The 22,218-nt window shown below is 47.0% G+C and overlaps 1 pseudogene; it reads right to left on the bottom strand.

Annotated features, from left to right (window-relative positions):
* Positions 1-1,251: 1,251 nt before the first annotated feature.
* The window catches only part of LOC131742188 (26S proteasome non-ATPase regulatory subunit 5 pseudogene), a 112,951-nt pseudogene continuing 91,984 nt past the window's right edge, over positions 1,252-22,218 (bottom strand).

The following is a 22,218-nucleotide window of genomic DNA, read 5'->3' as shown; positions in this document are numbered from 1 at the left end:
TGAGAATGATAGGAATTCTCACTGTACTAGTCAGCCAATGATCCTTGTTCCTGATGTTCAAGTTCTTACGTAGCCCCTACTGAAAATGAATAGGACTGATCTACACAACCAATAAGACACTGCTAAAATGATGGAGCGTGATTCTTGAGCACGCCATAAAGGACACTGCAGACTCTGCCGTGGAGGCCTGCTCTCTCTGGGATCAGTCAGTCTGAAGGAAGCCAGCCGTCATGTCACGAGGATGCTCAAGCAGGAGGCAAGGAACTGCAGCTTCCTGCCAGCAGCCAGCACCCATCTGCTACCTTACGCGTGAAACACCTTGGAAAATTATCCTCCAGCACCAGTCAAACCTTCAGATGAGGCTGCAACCTAAAGAGACACCCTGAACCAGAACCACTTGGCTAAACCGCTCTCAAATTCCTGACCATCAGGAATGTGGGAGGATTCAAAAATAATTTAAAAAACAAACAAACTATGCGTCAGGTAGTAAATGTTTACTGATTTGTTTTGTTTTGTTTCAATTTTAAAAGATTTATTATCTATTTTTCAAAGGAATAATAGTAACAAAAAAGCAAAAGAGACCTTATTAAAAGTATTTATTCTGGGTTTCCCTGGTGGCGCAGTGGTTGAGAATCCGCCTGCCGATGCAGGGGTCACGGGTTCGTGCCCTGGTCCGGGAAGATCCCACATGCTGCGGAGCAACTAAGCCCGTGAGCCATGGCCGCTAGGCCTGCGCATCCAGAGCCTGTGCTCCGCAACGGGAGAGGCCACAGCAGTGAGAGGCCCGCATACCGCAAAAAAAAAAAAAAAGTATTTATTCTTAGTATAGGGAACATAATTTTAAGATTGCATATTACTTGTTTTTCAAAGAGTATTTACATCCAAGACTTTGAAAGTGGAACCAGAAGGGAAAAAAAAGACCAAAAAAATAAGGGAGTGGGGGGATAGAAAGAATTCAGAAACAATTTGGTTCCATTTTAGTTAAAGTGGATTTTAAAATAAGATGGTGAGTATGTCCATGAAAATTTTCTGGGAGAAGAACAAAACTTCCAACTTCTTGCAAAGATTAAGGCAGTCAAAGGAATCTGAGAAACATCTGGTTCAATTACGATCAAGTTGGCCTGCTTTCCTGGCTTTACGCTGAATTTCAATGTAGAAGCACAACAAATGTTGGTGATAAAATTACATTAGACACTCCATAATAATTCTGGTGGGAGGGAAGTCCCTGTTTTGTAAAATACAGACGGAGTCAAATGCCTCAGGAGAAATGTTGGTCAATAAATGGTCTGGACTCTAGAAGAAATCACTCTGCTCCTTCCACTGCTGTTGTGGAAACAGGTTTCACATAGTACGGACCTTCGCTCAGGTTAGTTCTGAGCCTCAAATAATTCGGGTTCCCAAAGATTTCTGCAATTGTCTTAGAATTGGCAAGTGCTTTCACCAGTTCATATCTGGCCTCCTTTGAAGCTCTGTCATGCTCTACGGACCGGTCCATCACATGTTCTACAAAACCTGGACTGTTAAACATAAGCTTCTGAGCCCAGGGTTGGTTTGCAATTGCCATGAACACTTTTAAGGCAGCACGGTGCAGTTCAAGGAAGGGTTGATTACGGATGCCACGGAAGAGCCCCAGCGGGTCCCGAGATAAAGAAGAAAACCAGGATTCTGTCATCCTCAGGAGGCCATCAGTCTGCGGCTCAGGTGGTAAAGAAAAAAAGAGATGAAACTGCATCCAAACACCTAATTTTGAGCTCCGCGGAGGCATTCTTTGCTTGATATCCTATTCTCATCAGCAAGCGTTCAAAGCGAGTTCCTGTTTTCTGTAAAACTTGTTTTCCCTCAACACTGGATCCTAGAATTCCAATTGTGTCCACGGCTACACCAGTCACGGTGGGGTCTTGCCTTTCTGTCATTTCAAAGACTTTTCCCACAAAGACAGGATAATGCTCACAGATCTGCTGAGGACTATCCATGATAGCCAGGTTTCCAAAAAACTTCACAAACCTTGGCAAATAGAAGCTAGAGAAAGGTCTGAATCTGCCCCAACAATTATATGAGAAATCTGGTCAGTTCCTCCTCCTTGAGGTACTGTCGTCCACGAGGAGTATATGCCAGTGACGTCACCATTTCTATACAGGTGGCTCTGACGAGCACATCCTCACCGGTCACGTTCTCGGAGGAGCTGCGTTACCAATCCATGGGCGGTACAGTAGTTTAAAGATCCTGGTGACGCAGAAGGTATCTCCACAGTTAGCTCATACACCCTGTATCGAACAATGTCACTTGTTTCCATTACACTTTTCAAATCATCCAGCAGGTTACTTTCAAATAAAGCCTCCAGTCCAGCCTGGGTCAGTGATATTCTTGACGGGGATTTAATGGCTGCTTTGGCTACAGATAGATTCTCTCCCCAACACAATAAGCGATTTGTTTGAATAGTTCAGCATTATTTAGAATCTCGGTAACAGCATCAGAATTTTCAACAATTCTTCCAACCGGGGACAGCGAGGATTTTTACGGAATCATTGGGGTGAGTCAGTCCCCTCTGCAGGTCAACGCTGAGGTCCCGGGCCACGTGAACTGGCTCCGAAGCTTGCAGCCATCTCTCCAGGATGGACACACACAAAGTCGTCTGTTCCCCATGGTTCTCACTGAGCAGGGAGACGAGCGGGCCAAGGCGCAGTCCCGCTTTCCGCCGCTTGCTCGCGGAGCTCGCCGGGAGGCACCGACTGCAGCATCGGCTGCAGAGCGCGCAGCGCCTCCTCCAGCGGCGCTTCCAGCCGAGACACCTCCCTCGGGAGCGACAGCGCCTGGGCCGCCTGGGCGGCCCCCTCCCGCCGGGGCTCGCCCTACTGATGTTTTAAGATGCTAAGTTTCTAGGCAATTTGTTATAAAGGGATAGATACCTAGTGCACTCACCTCATAGGGCCACTGTGAATTTTAAATGCATGTAAAGGATCTTTTTTCCTGCACAGTGCCCGACCCACAATAACAGCTCAGAAAATATCCCTCATTATTGTTATTTTTGGCCATAAAAGTAAAGTATTTGCTCTTTGCTCTGGTTCAAGAACTTAGGAGGGGCGTGTCTGTAAAAACATGCACTTGAGAGGCATCAATAAATTAATTAGAGCACAGATGCTGTGCAGCCAAGAATATAACCTTTCTGTTAGCTAAGCTAAAGCGAGGGGAGACGGGGCACATAAAAAACCTAAAAGGCTGAAGGTTCTTTCCAGCATTGCAAAGAGGGAAGTAAGTCAGTGGCAGAGACCCAAATTAAGTACAAATTACGAAGACTGGAACACTCGGAGGGCTGTATAAACAGCCACGGTATTATGGCTTCCTGTACTTTATGAAGTCTATGAAGTGCTCATGAAATTATCTCTTTTAATCCTCCCAATAAGTCCTGTAGGCTGCTTACGCTTGTGTCCATTTTATGGAAGGGTCAACTGAGGCTCGGAGGCCTCAGGCAAGCTTCTCAGGAACATATAGTCATCAGGTGCTAGTGACGGGTTTCAGAGCGAGGCTTCCAGTCCTCCTGACCCAGACCAAGCCCTGAGGCTGTTCTGTGATGCCAGGCTTCAGTCTCTTCCTCTCTCTGAGCTTCAATTTCATGAGAAGTAGGGTTTGGAAGAAACCAGAGACCACATGTTCAGAAGCTTAATGCACAGAGCAGTTTATTTAAGTGCAAAAAGCAGGTCGACAGCGATTGCTTTCTCTACTATAAGAAAAGCAAGAGCACACATTCAACATACATAGCAAATGACACTGGGCCTCAGAGTTGGGGAGGCAACAGGGGCTGGCGAAGACACCGGCCAACTGAAGAGCACACGTCTTTTCTTTCTTTTTTTTTTTTTTTTTTTTTTTTTTGCGGTACACGGGCCTCTCACTGCTGTGGCCTCTCCCAATGCGGAGCACAGGCTCCGGACGCGCAGGCTCAGCGGCCACAGCTCACGGGCCCAGCCGCTCCGCGGCACGTGGGATCCTCCCGGACCGGGGCACGAACCCGCGTCCCCTGCATCGGCAGGCGGGCTCTCAACCACTGCGCCACCAGGGAAGGTCCGCACGTGTCTTTTCTTGAGAGGGTGTTCTCCTTGCTCTATCCAGGTGCTGCCATGCAGGAATAGAAGCCTAGGGCTGCCAGATCACCTGCTCCTTCAAGAGAAGCCTGAACCTGTATTTTCTATGAATTCTCACCAAGTTTAAAAGTTGGGTCAAAGAAAATAAAAATAAAACAAAACACTGTATGAGTCAAACACACACATCCACAAGCTAATTCAGCTCATGAGCCCCCATTCAGTGACTCCTGGGCTAGATACTTTGCAAGGTCCCCTCCTGCTCCAGGGCATGCTGTCTCCATCAGTACTCAGCACGACTGTTTGTTTACACGGGATACTGGGCAGCCTCATAAATATTCCAAACTGGTTTTCACGTGCAGATGTGAGCCGTGTCCTCAAATAAATTCCAGACTCCCTTGAGGGCGGGGACCAGGCCCCTGGTTTCCTGTGGGTCTTTGTTTCTGACTCTTTCAGTAGAAGGTGCAGCCCCTCAGGGTGAGGGCTCATTCAGCTGGGGCAGAGGGTCTGGCTGAGTGATTTTCCCCAGGCAGTGGCTCTGGAGAGCTGCGAGTCTCACATCACTGAGGTGCGCGCGGGAGCTCTGGATCTTGGGAGGGCCGCTTCCATCACTGCTGGTGTTCTAAGGAAGTGAGGCCAGGGAATCAAGGTTAATGACTTCCATCTACATCATGTCTGCCAGATGGATAAACAAGGCGTCTGTTTCCTTTGGGAATCGTGCCTGCTGCTGGGCAGATGTGGCTGCTCTCGCAGAGGGAACCGACTGCCTTCAAATCATCCCAAATGAAGAGGCAGGTTCCTCTGGGTGTTCTCTCCCTGGAGTCCCCGAACCATCTCATAGTGTCTCATAATGTGGGTTCTGGAGCTGCCCTGCTTGGGTTTGAGCCCCAGCTCCTTCACTTACAAATTAAACAGAACTGAAATTGCTTCTGGATCATTCCCTGCCCACAATGGTGAAGAATCTGTGTTTTAAAATATAACTTATGTCCTCTGCTCCCAGGGTCTTATAATTTAATTGAGGTGATAGAACCAAAAAGGTTACAAAGGTTTAATATAGATATGAGAAGTTATGGTCCATGGCAGTAAACGATCATTAGCAATTGAGTTGTGCAGAAAGTACCATAAGAACAGAAAAGAGGGGAAGGGTAAGCTGTGACGAAGTGAGAGAGCGGCATGGACATATATACACTACCAAACGTAAAACAGAGAGCTAGCGGGAAGCAGCCGCATAGCACAGGGAGATCAGCTCGGTGCTCTGTGTCCACCTAGAGGCGGGGGATAGGGAGGGTGGGAGGGAGACGCAAGAGGGAGGAGATATGGGGATACATGTACATATGTAGCTGATTCACTTTGTTATACAGCAGAAACTAACACACCATTGTAAAGCAATTATACTCTAATAAAGATGTTAAAAAAAAACAGAAAAGAGGAGGAGAAGAACACAGTGAGATCCATGCAGGAGCGTTAAGGCTTTACAAACTGTTGGAGCTGGTGGGGGAGCAGGTGGCATTGATGAAAACTGCTCTGCTGGCCCCCACTGAAGAAGATAAAGTTGAATAGTGGTTAGAAGTATGGACTTTGGAAACAGACCTAGGTTTGAATCCTGAATTTACCAAAGGATTCGTTTAGTTGAAGGTGACAGAGACCCAGCTTCAACTTAAGCAAAATGGGCCTTTACTGATCCACAGAAGAGGGGGTAGCTTGCAGAATAAATTGAGGTAATTGGGGCAGTTCTGAGGCCTGAGAAACTGGAGGCCACTGGGATTGTCTGACTCTGCCCATCTCATTTCAGCTTTTTTTTTCTGCCCCATGTCACACTCTTCTGCAGCAGATGGGCCTTCTCCATCTGGTAGCACATACGACAACTAGAAGCTCTGGATAAGGGCCTTTGAGTTCTGTGACCACAGAGAATAGGCTATTTCTCCTCCAGCTCCAAGTAAAAAGTCCCAGGGAAGAGCTCTGATTGGCTTGGCTTGGTCACATGACTTTCAAAGGCCCTTCTCAGTGATCACAGAGGAGTGTGGTCCTGTGACTGGATAGGCTTGGGTCTTGGATGGAGTCTTGTGGATGGCAGCTCCACCAGAACCACAGTAGTAGGGAGGGTATGGAGAGAGGCTTCCTCTATTCCAAGAAGGATAGGATATTTATCAATGCCTTGTTTTGGTAGAAGGTCTTAGAAACAATCCAGCCCAGTGTTTCCCACTCCTAGATGAACCTGTTAAAATTCAGATTCCCAGGCATCACTCAACACCCTAAACCTGTTTCTAGGGGTTAGAGCCCAGGAAGCTGTTTTCAGCCAGCTTTCCACGTGACCCCAGCCATCAGCTAAGTAGGGAGACCACTGGTCAGTCTGTCCCAATCTTATAATTTTATTGGGGAAGACAAGTAGGCACAGAGATGAAAGTGATTCACCCAAAATCACAGATCCAGGAAATGGCAGAAGAGAAATAAGACTTGAGTTCACCTGCCCTGCAGTGCCCCCCTCATTCTCCTTGTAGCTCCTTGTTTTCCCTGGCTCTTTCACTGTCTCCCCAGACCACACAGGGAGGGGGCCCCATGAGTCACCTTTCTACAACTAGATGTCTCTACTACTGAGTCCCTAACACTGACCCTCCCAACACACACACACACACACACACACGCACACACACACACACACACACACACAGCTAGACACTCTTCCTCCTTCTCCAACAGCTGTGTCTGGAGAAAACTTGATGTGATATGATGAGCTGCAGAGATGCCACTTCAGGAAGGGGGGAGTGGGGAAGGGAGGGAACCGCACAAGGACCGGGTGAAGCATCCCCCAAAGATAACCACGGCTGAGCCCACAGGGCGCTCTGAAGCAAGAATGGTCCTTCTTCAGAGGCGTCTCAAGTTGGGTCTAAACGGTCAGATCTTTGTACTCCCACATGGATTACGGATTCGCTGGGGGCTGCCCTGAGAAGGGTTATGTCTTTGGATGAGGCGGTTCTCTGCAGCTGAGGCAATCCCCGAAGGGCCGGCGGGGGAGGACCAGCTACTGGCAACACCCGCACGGCTGGATCACACGTCCTTCTCCTTGAAGGAGGATCCGGGCAGTGCGTTAGCATGTCCACCGTACATAAATGTTTATAATTCACTGTATGTACTACTTGTAATTCATTTATTATAAATATAGTTTCCTAGGTAATCTTATCCATAATGACAACAGCACACTTTTCCAAAAATGCTCAACATGTATTAGACACTAAGCTAAGCACACTGCCGTGTTACTGCATTTAATCATTACAATAACACTATGAGGCAGATATTGTTAGCCTTTATCCAACAGATGAAGAAGATGAGGCTTCGAGGGTTTCAGTAAGGTTACACAACTAGCATATGCAGTGGATCTAAGATTCCAACCCAATTCCGTCTGATGTCAGGGTGCTATAGTACAACCACTATAACCAAACTGCAGCAGGAGTTATTCAGCTAAAGTGGGGGAAGAAGTGGTTGCCAAGAATCAGCGAGGAGGAGGCCACTGCATCTGGGGGAGTCTCGGCACAGAGGAACCCACCCGACAACCTCGGAGAGATTCCTGCGGTTCCCCACTAAGATTCACGAGCAACTCGGCATCATTTAGCTTACCAGCGTTTTCAGTTACCTTGTAGAACGTGAGCGCATGGGATGTGGGGGCCGTATGCTTTGACTAGAAAGAGAAGACAGACAAAGGAAAGAAAATTCCTGCCCATATGATGGTCTCGAAGTACTGGGGAGGGAGTTCAAGATCAGGAGCTTGGGGAGATCCCACAGGGTGTCCAGAGTCTGAAAAGTCAGCTTTGGGCTAAGTAGGTAGTTAGGACAGTGACTCAAGGGAAAATTTCACAAATTAACCAAAGGTCAGCCCTGTCTTGGGATTATATCCCACAAAACCTCTAAAATTAGAAAGGCTCTTGGAGATCATACAATCCAACCTTCTCAAATTTTAGCGAGGGCGATGGAGACCTAGATGTGGCCTGGCTATGGCTTGACAAAGACTGCAGAGAAAGAATAAAGAAAAGCACAGGTCTCCGGACGACAGCTGGCACTGTTTGTGAACACGCCTCCCTTTATTACCTCGGTGTTGGTTAAGTTCTCCAAGCAGCAGATGCTGAGATAAAACGAAGAGTGCGAAAGGTTTACTGGAGAGTAACAACCCCTGAAGGAAAAGGGAAGGGAGCGGGATCGGACAGAGGCAGCTGTCAGAGTGCAGGAGAGCCCGGGACAGTCTCTACCAGCCCAACGGGGAGCCCCGGAGCAAAGAGTGCCCATTAGAAGCATCTACACTGCTCTATCCTCTGCTTCTATGAGTTTGATTATTTTCGGTTTCTCACCCACGTGGAATTAGTCCTTCTGTGCCTGGTTTATTTCACTTAGCATAATGGACCAGGGCCCGTTGGGGAGGGGTAACTGGGGGGTTGTTGCTCCACGGGTATAAAGTTTGTTATGCTAGGTGAATACATTCTAGACATCTGCTGTAGAGCAGAGCACCTAGAGTCAACGATGCTGCACTGTGAGCGTAAAATTTTGTTGATAGACCTATCGTGGTGATTTTATGTACACCTAAACTGATATAGTGTTATATGTCATTTACACTTCATTGTAGAGAAAAAGGAAACTTTTGCAGGTGATGGATATGTCTATCACCTCGGCTGTGATGATGGTCTTAAGGGTGTATGCATATGTCCAAACTCGTCAAATTGTATACATTAAATAAATGCAGTTTTTTGTATATCAATTATACCTCAGTAAAACTTTTTAAAAGCATCTATTCTGGGTGGGAATGGCTGGGCCCTCTTATCCCTCTCATGTTTAGCCATCGGCCGGGGCCCCCCTCAAAGGGTGTGACCTTGCGAGGCTGGCCACACTCCTTATAGCTGGACATGAGTCCCTCCCCGACGGGGGGTCTGAGCGATGTATTTCTGTGTCTGCCACGGCTCTCAACGGAAAGAGCTATTCTTCTATCTTCTTTTTCCTGACTAGATAAATAATCCATGTCCACTGTAGATATGTGAATAACACAGAAAAGTAAATGGCAAAAGGTAAAAGTCACCTAAAACTGCTAGTATTTTGAAAACACCCTCATATATTTTTATGCATATACATGTATATTTTAGGTAAATGGCATCATATAATACAGTAAGTTTTTATTGTTGACTTTAAAATATATACATATATATATATATAGTAACTCCACTCCACTCCTCCCTGCCCGTCCCCAAATAAACAATAACAACACAGTGCGTGACCACCTTATGTTTTATGGGCATGTAGGAATTTTAAAAGTGTTTTTACACAACAGAATTTTTCACACCCTCACAACAAGTACCTTGTCAGCTGGCAAATGTAAGCTCTGCTCCCCCATTTCCAGAGGAGAAGACTGAAGCCTAGAAAGATTAGGTGGTTATCTAAGAAAGTCACTGAACTTGTAGGTGACAGAGCCCAGGCTCGAAGTCCAGAGTTCCCATCCAGTGCCCTTCCCTGTAAATGCCCTGGCCGAATATTGACCGGGTCTTCCTGCTGCTTGACTACATGCACCGGACTCCTCTCTGTGACTGGTAACATATCCGGTAGTGAACTCTCCATCCCAGGAAATAATCAAGCTAAGTTCTGATGGCCATTCATCAGAGTCACAGAGTCGCAGTTAAGCAGATTCTTATGCTGCAAGAAGGTCCTGCTGCAACGCCATAGAAGGAAGTGCAGTACCGTTATTGAGTCAGCATCTATTGGCAGACAAGAAATCAGCTCTGGCTGTTCCTGTGTTTACATCGCCGTCTCACCCTCCAACTAGCAGTGTTCATATGATAGCGGGATTTAGGGTTTTTCCCCTCCAAATTTCTACTGTGCTCTGCACCTCTACAGAAATGCAAACACTGGCCCATTAAAAGAGACGAATGACAATATAATAGTAATAGCCCATTTTTAAAATCCACATGGGCTGCTCTGGCCAGGGTGGAAAATGTGCTTGTTAAAATGTGAGGAGGTGCTCTGACTGGTTTCCTTGATGCAGACACAGATGTGCCAAGTAAGCAACCAATAATCAAGGCATTTAGTTAGGGGATTAATTTCCAAGCTTTCAAGGATGAACATTTAGTGGCAAAGAGCATGGGTCTCAATGTCAGCCAGACCTGGGTTCAAGTATTTTGGTCCCTCCACCTCCTGGCTTTATGATCTTGGGCAAGTCACTCAGCTTCTCTGAGCTTCTTCACTGTGCCTGGCACAGAGTAAGCACTTGACAAACACAGTAGCTGTTAACGAGTAATAATGCTAATACTGCTATTACCCCATCACTAGTATTATAAACTCAAGTGCTATAAAGGCTTCTCGGGCTAGAGGTTCCCCCTAACTCAGTTTATTAGATCTCTCCCCACTAAGCTGACCTAAGCCATGGACCCAATCCCTGAGCACACAAGTTAACTTCACTTTGCACTATCAAACGTATGCTCTCTTAGCCTAAGACAACATGTGTTTCAGGCCCATACTTCACAAAGAGTAGAAAGAACAGACCTACCGATATTAATTACTGGAAAAAAGGAATTGGTGATCAAACAAGTTTGGGATATACTCGGTTCAACTTGGTTAAATTAAGTGAAACGCTTGGTTAGAGACACTCGGTTAAACAAAGTGAAACAGATTTATTTCCTGCAGGACTTGTCAGAAACTTTTATATCCCAATAGAATTTGTGCCTCTCTAACAAGCAGATATAATATTGTATTAATCTTGACATTTTCAGCTGCAAATGGCAGAAGCCCAGCTGAATTTAGGTTATGCAAAAAAGACACTTTATTGGTCACGTAACTCTGTCGCCTAGGACTGTATACACTGTAGGTTAAAAGGGTCCAGGGGTTCAAATTATGCCATCTAATCTGTCTCTCCTCCCTCCCTCCTCTCCCTTCTTCTTCCTGCCTATTCTCTCCTCACCTATTTGAACATCTCTTCCGTTTGGCTTTGTTATTAGGCTTTTGTGTTGGACGGCAATATTGTTTCATGCAAGTCTCAAGATTACAGTCTAGGATACAGAGAAAGAAAATATTTTCCCCCAATTTACCTATCTTGGGTCATGGACCCATGTCTGATTCACTCTCTGTGGCCAGGGGTATGAAGTAGCCTGATTGGACAGGTGGACATAAACTAAGCGTGGAAGAGGGGGAAAGGTGTTTCCCCAAAAGAAGAGTTGCAATGGTGACCCAAAAAACATGCATCCACTCTGAATCTTTAGCATCTCAGCTTACTGGGCTAGTGTTCTTTAAGAAATGCTGATTTTGTACAAACTTGGTCTCAACAGAGGAAAAAGAAATCACCATTTGAGTGACCATTTTTTGAGTATCTATTACGTGCCTGTTACTGTTCATGGAACTTGGATACAAAGGTAAAGGAGATACATCAACATCTTCCAGAAGTTCACAGTCTGAGGAGTAAAGATCTGAGGCAGACCGTAGGCGGCCAAGTACAAGGCAACATTCTAGGTATGATAACAGTGGTATAAATAAATCGCCACTGGAACACAGGAGAGACAGGGTTAATCTGCCTTAGTGATGACAGAAGCACTTCGTAGAGGAGGAGACATTCGTGTTAAGTTTGGAAAGAGGCCAAGTTTGAGAAGGGCAGGTTATCTTGGCAGAGAGAACTACCTAAGAAAGCTTCTGCTGTTTGAGAGCTCATAGCTTAATCTGGAAGTGATGATAGCTGTGTGTCATTCTAATGCAGCCTATAAGGTCAGGCAAGAGACAGAAGTGAGAGCGCTGGAGCCAGGTTGAACTCCTGACTCTCAGCTCACCACTCCTTCCCCATCGTCCCTCCTGAGAGCTTTCTTCATAAAATAATGGCCTATGGACACTGTTGTTTTGTGTCTACCTAGAAAGCTTCCTCACCCCCATTTCTCTACTTTCTGCAGGTCCACAGAGGTTATAGCATATGACCCAGGCAGAGCCAATCATCTTTTATATTTTCCTGATCACCAGGATTGGCCTAGGGGTGGCCATGTGATCCAGATGCAGCCAATCAGTGCCTTGCCTTGCTCTTTAAAGAGACATATTTGAAGAAAGTTGGTTTTTTTATTCCCATTGTGGGTAAGCAGCTGAAAATGTGAATCTGTGACTCTCTAGTATCCTTCCACGCTACACGTTTGGCAGCTTAAATTGGGCTTTGTCCTTCAAAATGGTCACTTTCGCCAACATTTCACCCGAATGCTGCAAAACCTCCCTGCAGTTTCTGGAAAGGGGAAGCCTATATTAGATGGAAGTGGCACCGACAGGAAGTAGTCTTTGGAGCACTGCTCCACGACGCTGTCCTGCTCCCCTTAGAGGACTGGCTGTCAAAGTCTGTTGACCCAATCCCTTCCTGAGTCAGGCCTCACCCCTCCTCCTCATGAGGCCCACACCTGCCTCCATGTTTGCCTCCACGCCCAATCCACTATAGACCCTGCATGGAGGACCCTCTGGGCGCCCCAACCTCACCATGTTACTTGTTGTTAAAACCAAGGTGTATCACCTGAAGAAAAAAGAGGGTCTCAGTTCCTCAAGTTAGCCTACAAGACCTTCCAGAGTTTGGCTTTGTCATGTTCCAGGCTCATCTCTCAGCACGCCTCATAATCTGCCCTCCGTCAACACTGGATGGCTCCCGTTCCTCTGCACATACCATTTTTAGAGCCTCTTCTCCTCTTGGGAAAATCCCACCCATCCTTTAAAACTCCACTAAGGTATCTTCATTCCTTCACACTAGGTGCACCAGAAGGTCTCATACTACCCGTCACCGCACTTCATTCTGCTTTATGATCGTATGCTCGGGTGTCTGTCACCCCAGGAGAGAAAGGGTCCTTCTAGTCTTCTTCCTCTCCCACCTCACATCCAGTTCATGTGCACATCTTGTCAGCTCTACTTTTGAAATATATGTACATATTCCAAATCCAACCACTGCTTGGCACCACTACTATCTTGGTCTGAGCCCCACTAATTCTATTTTAACTAATAGACTTAGTTCTTTAATCAACTAATGAAGTTAGTCTTCTAACTTCTCACCCATATTGTTGCGTTAGCCTCCTCCCAGGCCTCCCTTGATTCTGTCCTTAGCCACCTTCTTGTTAGGAAGCAGCCGAAAAAAAGCAGCCATCGTCAAGACAGCAGCCAAAACGTACCTTAGGAAACCAACATTCAGGATTGGTTGGTCCTCGTCTCTAAGTTGGGCTTCTCATTCACTTCGAAAACCCTGAAGTCCCTACAATGGCCTACACGCCCTCCACGATTCTGCCTCTGTCCCTGCCTGACGCCATCTTCCACTACCCTCCTTCCGCCTCATGCACTGCAGCCCCTGTGGCCTCCCCCCCCCCCGTCCCTCCCGCCCACCAGGCACACTCCCGCCCCACAGAGACACATGTGCTGTTCCCTCTGCAGGACTGTTCTCCCACAAGTCTTGCCCCCTCGCTTCCTTCAGGCCTCTCAATCAAAACTTTCCGGATACCCCATTCTAAATGTCCATTGACAGAGGAATGGGTAAAGAAGATGTGGTACAGATATACAACGGTATATTACTTAGCCATTAAAAAGAATGAAATAAGGCCATCTGCAGCAATGTGGATGGACTGAGAGATTGTCCTACTGAGTGAAGTCAGTCAGACAGAGAAACAGAAATACTGTATGATATGGCTTATACGTGGAATCTAAAAAGAAATGATACAAATGAACTTATTTACAAAACAGAAACAGACTCACAGACTTAGAGAATGAACTTATGGTTACCAGCGGGGAAGGATGGGGGGAAGGGATAGTTAAGGAGCTTGGCACTGACGTGTACACAGTGCTGTATTTAAAATGCATAACCAGCAAGGACCTACTGCAGAACACAGGGAGCTCTGCTCAGTGTTACGTGGCAGCCTGGATGGGAGGGGAGTCTGGGGGAGAACGGATACATGCGCACGTGTGGCTGAGTCCCTCCGCTGTGCACCTGACACTATCACAACGTTGTTAACTGGTTATACTCCAGCTAAACAATTTTTTTGCCAAAAAAAAGTGAGTTTCTTCTTGAACCCTTCCCATCCTCCTTTCTTATTTTCTTAATGTTGTACCATTATGCCGTGTATTTTACTCGCTTATTTGTTTAATTTATTATGTGTCTCCTGAGTAGCACCCCGCCCCCCGAAAGATAAACTCCCCTATGACAAAGGATTCTGAGCGTTCTGCTCTTTGCTATAGTTTCACTGCGTAAAACAGCGTGTGGCGCATAGTAGACGTCCAGTAAATACCTGTCGAATAAATGAATAAACGGGTGAGCAAATTATTTGAACACACACTGCCTGGCATATAGTAGGCGATCAATATAACTGATGGAGTAAATTGATTAACTAATGAAGTTAGCCTTCTATAAGTCTAAATGAGGTTTTTTTCTGGTGTTTTCACGGTTCTTTCTCAATCCCCTTCTCAAGTTTCTGGGTCTCCAGCACCCTAATCAATTGTCCGTGGAGTTTTTTTGTCCCTCTCTGAGGTGGTTCTGTAAATGTCTTCTCCAGGAGCAAGAACAAAGTCAGTCAATGAGTAGCTGACAATGAGGGGCCGTATCCCAACTGGCAAAGCCCAGCTCCATTCAGGACAGTCTGTCGTCCTTAGTGACCCCAAGCCAGGCAATGTCACAATTCTTCATCGGGAGTTCCCAAAACACTGGGCTGGGCATTCATCTGCAGGCAAAACTAAACTCTTCGGATTCTAGGATTCTATAAAAAGGGCTGGACATAGTGACACTGATGTTGAAATCACCAGGCTAGCCCTCAAAGCACATGGGGAGTATATGTGAAGACAAACAGATTTCCATGCAAATAGAGATACGTACAAACTGTCGCCATTCAACCTCTGTGAGACCCACAGAGAGCTTGGCGTTAGGGAGTAAGAATTAGCATGGACACAGAATTTAATAGTTTGTAATAAACTTTCATGTGTATGGTTTCATTTGGGCTTCATGACTATCCTGTGAAGGAAGGAGTATTATCATTTCACTGGTGTGGGTTATATTACCGTTCCAAATTATTTGCTGCCCTGCCTGTGAGAGGGTTCTACAACCCTGCTTTACTGCCATGTGATTTCCACCGCCGCTCTGTGGGAGAAGTATAACATCCTTACCCACAGAACGTGAGCAGAAGTGAATATCGGGGACATCTGAGTAAAAGCTTTAGAGACACTGCACGACTCTACCTCCTTCCTTATCCCTGGGCACAAAACCAGTGGATGTGCCTTCATCTTGGACCTCAGAATGTAGAATACACATGGAGAAGAGCCACAGAACCACAGCTGAGACCTGACCACAGCAAAAATATAATATGAGCCATAAATAACCCTCTGTTGCTGTAAGTCACCAAGATTTGGGGGGGCTTGTTTGTTACCACAACATAACTAACTTAAGCCGACTGGCACACCCATTTTACAGAGGAAGAATCTAAGGATTAAAGAGATTAGTGATTTTCCCAAAGGCATTCATCTAATGTGTAGCAGATCCAGGCCTCAAACTCAGGGTGTCTCACCCCCCCAAACCATGTTCATTCTACCAGGTCATTCTAATTAAGGACAATGTCCCCTTCTGCACATCTCCCGCAGTAATCTGGAAAACTGAGAGGTATCAGGCTCCAAGCTAGTTTTCTTTTTCACCCACAAGAGCCCTTTCCTCTCTGAGCCCCTGCCAAGTCAGAAAGGGGCTCTGAATGTCACAGTTGTTTAGGAAAACAGACTTGGCTCAATCCAGTTGTTTTCATAGACTGGTCTCTGGAAGCCATCCCAGCCCAGGGTAAAATATGAAATTTAACCGCAGGGGGAATTGAGCCAGACCACCAAGTCCCATCAACTGTTCCTCTTGTTTCCTTTTAGTACTCAATTGTTTTTCAGAAGCCCTTGGGTGGGTCTGGAAGAGCTCTGGGAGGATGAGTTTAGAATGTTAGCTTTATTTAATCGATTCATGCTTTTGGACCCTCCCTGGTGTCCTCAGAGGGACATCTGGGGGCCCAGGCAGTCTTGCTACAAGGCTAATATTCCTCAACATGTAGAGTCTACACATATAAGATTGGTTCCCTCGGGCCCCAGTTTGGAGCACAAACACTGAATTCCCAGGAACTAAAATCTGGGCCGTGGGCATTAAGCATACAATGAAATGGTGCACGTCACCCAGGCAACCTGACTGCCCAGCAATGTTTCCAAGAATTCTACAAATCAAATGTCCTTGGCCACCCCGGGTACAGAGTGAAGGCTGGCTGTGCCTGGAACCTGCTCATGAGGAGGCAGGAGAGAAAGGCCAAAGTCAGCTTGGATGTCCACTACCTTCCGATCAGAGACCCAGGCCATGTACAAGAAAGCACAAGAGGAAATTAGCGAGGTCTGGGCATGGTTTTTAGTTCAGGAGCTATGCGGGGAAATGCAAAAGAAGCTTCATCTCTTTAACAAGCACAATCTAGCATCTACTATGTGTCAGACACTTTTCTAAGCACTATGTCAATATCGTTACTGAACGCTGGCAGAAATTCTCTGAGCTATGAACTCGCGTTACCCCTATTTTCCAGATGAAGAAACTGAGGCACAGAGAGAATAAGGATCTTTTCCAAGGTCTCAGAGCTAGAAACGGAGAAGGCAGGATTGGGACCCCCACAGCCTGCCTCCGGAGCCTGGGTTCGTTACCTCTATGCAGTGATGCTTCTAAGGTGTCACGGAAGAATCCGACCTCGGCAAAAACTGAAACCGATTGAACGTGTCCAGCCATGGCCTGGCTTCTCTTTCAGTCTGACTCCACTCAGGATGAGAGGGCTAAGACGCCCCCCTCCCGAGGTGGAGGTTGAACACAAGACACTTTTCCCGTATCTCATGTCCCTGGAAACCTCTAGACTATGAACTCACAACAGGTAGGGAGAGAGCCACTCTTTGTACCACTGTCTCCATAGCACCTAATGCAGCGCCTGAATCAGAGAATGCCCAGTAAGTACTTGTTAGAGGGAACGGAGGGAGAGGGGGAGGGAGGGAGGGAGCGAGGAAGAGAGGAAGAAGGGAGGAGCGATCTAGGTGTCAGCTACCCATCACCTCATCCCCAGCTAGCGGGGAGCTGATGAGAGCTTAACGTGCTGCTCCTCCTAAGAACGTTCAGAGATGCTCTCAAAAGACAACTTCAGAAACCGCTGTGGCTTTGTCCCTTCTCACTCACCCTTCTGCAACATTTCCCCCCTACTGTTCCAGGTCCCTTACGTGCTGCTGCGCAACAACACACGCGCGCGCGCCCGCGCACACACACACGCACACACCTACAGGACACCGTTTGCCCAACAGTTAAGCTACGAGACCTCGTGCTCTGCTGTTCTTTTCTTCTTTGCACAGAACCAGAGAAAGGACCCGAGCGCGGACATCAGTCCAGCTGACTTCTCTTTGTTTTGGGCAGCAGGGATGCCTACAGCTCCAACCTCTTCTCTGCCCATGAAAACCTCAGCTACTAACAGCACTTAGCTGCGGCTGAAACGTCACGGAATCTGAGGACGCAGCAGCCCAAAGGAACCTGTTAGATTGCCTTGCTCAGGAATTCTTCATCTTAATTTTGGGGGAATCCACTATTGTCCCTCCAAGGCCTGACTCTTCTCATTACACTACACTGTCTTCCCACTCTCATGTCTCTTCTCATTATTTCCTCAGACCGATATCTTCAAACGAGGCAGTGTAGCGTTTTAGTTCAGAACACTCGAATTGGAGGTAGGGAGACCGTTCCGATTCCTGGCTCAGCCAGGAGCAAGCTGTGAGCCTTAAGCTCATGTCCTGCCCTCTCTGAGCCTCGGCTCTCCCGTATATTAAACGGGGATAAGAGCAGATGCTACATCATAGCATTTCTGTAAGGAATCAACGAGACAACGCGTCTAAAACACTTAACACAGAGAGCAGCACGTGGTGAGCACTCAATAAACGCTTATGCTTATCCTCATTCTTCACGCTCTGTCCACACCCCAAACGGCAGCAGCACGTTTGTGATTCCACATGATTTCCCTTGTTTGCAGAGTCAGGGATAGCCCTCCCTTGTTAACCTGCATCTGGAAAGTGATTTAACTCTCTGACATTAAAATTAAAATATAAACAGCCCAGCGCCTGATTTAATGGACAATTAAAATTAAATTAACAGTTAGTAAGTGATGAACTAATTTTGTTATTATAACCATATTAGCCTCATACTCGGAGAAATATAAAAGGGAAAATGGACCCCTTAAGATATATATACATACATACACACACACACACACACACACATATACATAGACACAGGCAAGAAAAGATTTAAGTTCATGTGTTATAGCCTTGGCAGATTCACTCTCTGAAGCTATTCCCCCCCAAAACTCAGCTGTCTGATATTTACGCAAAAATGTTTAGATGCCAAGGTAATGAGAATTAACGGTCTGGTAGAAAGAAAAAGAATACGAGAGGAACGTTTTATTGCAAGCTGTAGAGCAAACAGCTCGGTAAAGCAGCCTGGGTTATCTCACCCCGTGCTCGTTCGCGGCCTCTGGAGAGACCACGGGTTTTCTTGCTTGTCTTCAAATGCATGGATCTGTCAGATGTGCTAATCGCAACTCTCAGGTATGATGCTCTCGGTTGGGATCCTTACTCTCAGCTCTGACAGGAGGGGGAGATGAAAAACAGTGCGGGAGACCTGGCGAGGGCTCAGCAGAAGATGGTGGAAGGACGGTAGCACCCTCTACAGAAGTCCCAGAGCTCGCGCCTCTTCCTCCCTCACCCCCTCGGCGCGGTGCCTATTCTTCCTCCAGGGGCGCACCGCTCTCAAAGCTCTCATCACCTTCGTAGCCTGGCATCTCAACGTATCCGTCCTTCCTGCTGAGCCGGCTGGCCCACGTTAAGCACTGCTTCTATCTTGGGTACATTTACACGCCAGCATACAGCAGCGTGACTGGCTCAGTGTTGGTCGTCTTGAGCTGATTTAATGTAAACGAGTGAAAAACTTGTTCAACCTCAGGTATTAAGACCCAAGATGCTGCCCTTTCGAGGGGCATTTGCCATTTCAGCAGGGGGATTGGAGGAGCGACGCTGAACCCAAAGAGGTGGCTTACGCATGGGGTGACTCCAGGCATCGAGAAGTGGCCAGAGGCTCAGGGGATAGTGTTGGGAGGGGAGGCTTCCAAGAACTCATCAAATCACAGCTTGTAGATGCCTATCTGCTCCGATTACGTGCTGGTCTGGCGTCAGTGAACAGAAACCGTCTTAGGAGCAAAGAGCACCGCTCAGTTCTCACGATACGTGACGTGGCTGACAAAGTGCGATCTGATTCTGACGAGAAGTGATCTGGCTGGGGCGGCCCTCACCCCGCAGAGCCCTCCTCGCCCCCGTGTTCTGAGGTCCTACTGTCATAGTCTCTGCTTTGGAGTAGAGAACATGTGTCGGCTTTGGGGACAGATGTTCTTTACTCCAGGATCCATTCCCTCATAGCTTAATTTCCTTTGGGAGATTCCCTCTCACTCAGCGTGTGCAGTCTTAACGATACCAACAGTCAAGGCACGTCGTCTCCCCCCCAGAGATGTACGATTCAAGCGTGGCAGAGCAGTCCTTTCCTGCTGTGACTCTGAATCGTGAGTAGAAGACCATAGGGAGGAAAAGCGTTGGCCGTCGCTTCCTCCAGAGGGACACCTTTTCAAGAATGCTGTCCACTTCACGCCACCCAGATACCAGAGTACCACTTTCCTTTTCTGAGCTGGGTTCTCCAGCCTCCTCACTGATTCTATGATCCAGTACCTTCTAATAAATGCATTTTCTGCTCAAATTAGCCTGTGTCTGTTTAGACATCTTATGACCCGAGATCTCTGATACTTGGGGTTGGAGAGCAAGAGGTGAGGGCAGGAGGAAGCCATCATCTGGGCTTCCAAACTCTCTCCCAATAACACAGTAATTCATCACATTTATTAGTTAGCCTCGTCCAAAGAAAATACCCAAATGAATTCAATACTTAGTGAAAGAAAGGAGGGGGAGAAAAAATAAGGTAAAATCATGAGGAGGACAAGTCCTAGGAGTGGTAAGAAGCCAGCAGGAGAGGGTCTGCCAAAGGAAACCCATTTTTGCCTGTTTTGCTCAGCTTCAACCTCAAGTAAATTTAAAGACCCTCGTCAGTCTATAGCCTCCGGTACGGAGGTGGCGATTCTGTGTGATTAGTAGGACTTGAAAGGCCTTCCTAATACACATCCCCCTTGAGCCTCGTTTCTCTGTCTCCTGTCCCAGATGATCCCAGTGCCCAGCCATGGGGTCCCCACCTTATCTCTACGGAGTGGTCCAACCTCACAGGCTGCATGGAGGGAAAACCTCCAGGACATCATGGGGACAGCACATCAGAAACGACCACGGCTTTCCGATGGTCCCTATGTCTGGAAGCAAACTGGAGGTTTGTGAAGTTGGTCTTCCACCTTCAATCGCCACCAGTCCCTTGTCACAAAGGTAATATTAAATAATTTTACTGCATCCAATATTGGGCAGAGTCTATAAAAGGACAGACGAGTGGGACTTCCCTGGCGGTCCACTGGTTAGGACTCCATGATTCAACTGCAGAGGGTACAGGTTCCATCTCTGGTTGGGGAACTAAGATCCCGCATGCCCGTGGCATGGCTAAAAAAATCAAATAAAATAAAAGCTTAAATAAAAAGGAAAAAAAGGATGGAGGCGCAAAGAGAGAGTCCTATTAGGGATGTCATTCGGTGCCTGCCCCTGCAGACTCATTTCAGGAAAACGGTCTACCCTATGTTCCCCCATTTCTTCAACAACCTCCTCCTCCTGCCAGCTTACGGGGTCACACGTGGACTACATGACCCAAGAATGATGGGTCCAAAACAGTGATGGCAGGTGACCTATGACCCGTGTGACCCGGGATGCCAAGACATATCTGGCCAACCATATGGCTCTGAGGTACTGAAAACTGTAAAGCTGAGAAGTGAGATGGCACAGGGGCTGAGGATGCAAAGACACCTTCAAACCAGGAATAAACCAAAATTCTATGTGAGCAGAAAAGATAAGGAGTGAGAGGAAATCAGCCCACAGAGAGAAAGTAGAACTGAACAAATAATTGGAGAGAACAAGAGAGAGGATGAGAGAGAGAGAGAGAATAAGAGAGACTAGTTCCTAAAGCAGCCGCAGGCCTTGACAGCTTTCCAGATCTAATTACAGTTCACAGTTGTCCTAACAATACACCGCTGTTCTGGAGGCAACTCGAAGGAGTCTGTTTCTTGCAACTGAAAGAACCCGAATGAAACAAAGGGAAGTCAGGACACAAAGACCAAGGTGAAGACCACGTGAACCAATGACAGTTTTCTCTGGCCCTAGCTTCCAGACCAGAGCCGGATCCATCTAAAATAGCCTCTGGTGCCTGGAGCATATTCTCTTTCTCACTGTGCGCACCATTAGCCCACTTGAGCCTTACGGCAACTCTGCGAGATAATAATGTTCGACGCACATTCATTCAACAAACATTTGTTCAACTCCTGCAACGTGTGTCACCAGCACGCTCCCAGAAAGGCCAGAGAATCATGGCTCTTGCCCTAGAGGAGGGTGCCAGCTTGTGGACAGAGGTATCTGCATTTTACAAATGAGGAGGAAGACCAGGACAGGGGTATGGGTGTATTGAAGCTCACCCAGCTAGCCAGTCAAGGGGATAAGATTTAGTTCGGGTCTCTGAACTCATCATCTTTCTAGATTGCTACTAGAAAAGGACCCTGCTTCTCCCATAGGCACGACCCCGTCAGGGGCTGGCAACCTTTTACTTAAAGAGCCAGACAGTAAATATTTTAGGTTGTGCAGACCATTTTTGGTCTCTGTCATGACTACTCCATTCTGCTGTTACAGCACAAAAGCAACTTTAGACACTATGGAAACAAAGGGGCATGGCTGTGTGCCAATAAAGATTTATTTACAACCAAGTGGCTGGCTGGGTTTGGCCTGTGGACCATAGTCTGCCAACCCCTACTAAACGCCTGTGTGCTTGAAGGAGCCTCCTCCTCCCATGACCCATGGGAGTCCCAAGAGCTTTAATGATGGCAAAGCTGTGGGAGGAGTCAAGTGACGTTTAGACACTTTCTCGACCTTACGGTGGCTGACTGATTGGGCCGTAGGAGGAGATTATACACCATCTGCAACCTGACTTAGAAATGGATCCTTT

The sequence above is a fragment of the Kogia breviceps genome, chromosome 15 (assembly GCF_026419965.1).
Source record: "Kogia breviceps isolate mKogBre1 chromosome 15, mKogBre1 haplotype 1, whole genome shotgun sequence".
In the NCBI taxonomy this organism is placed as follows: Eukaryota; Metazoa; Chordata; class Mammalia; order Artiodactyla; family Physeteridae; genus Kogia; species Kogia breviceps.
The sequence above is the reverse complement of the archived record's forward strand: the minus strand, read 5'-3'. Positions and strand labels throughout refer to the sequence as shown.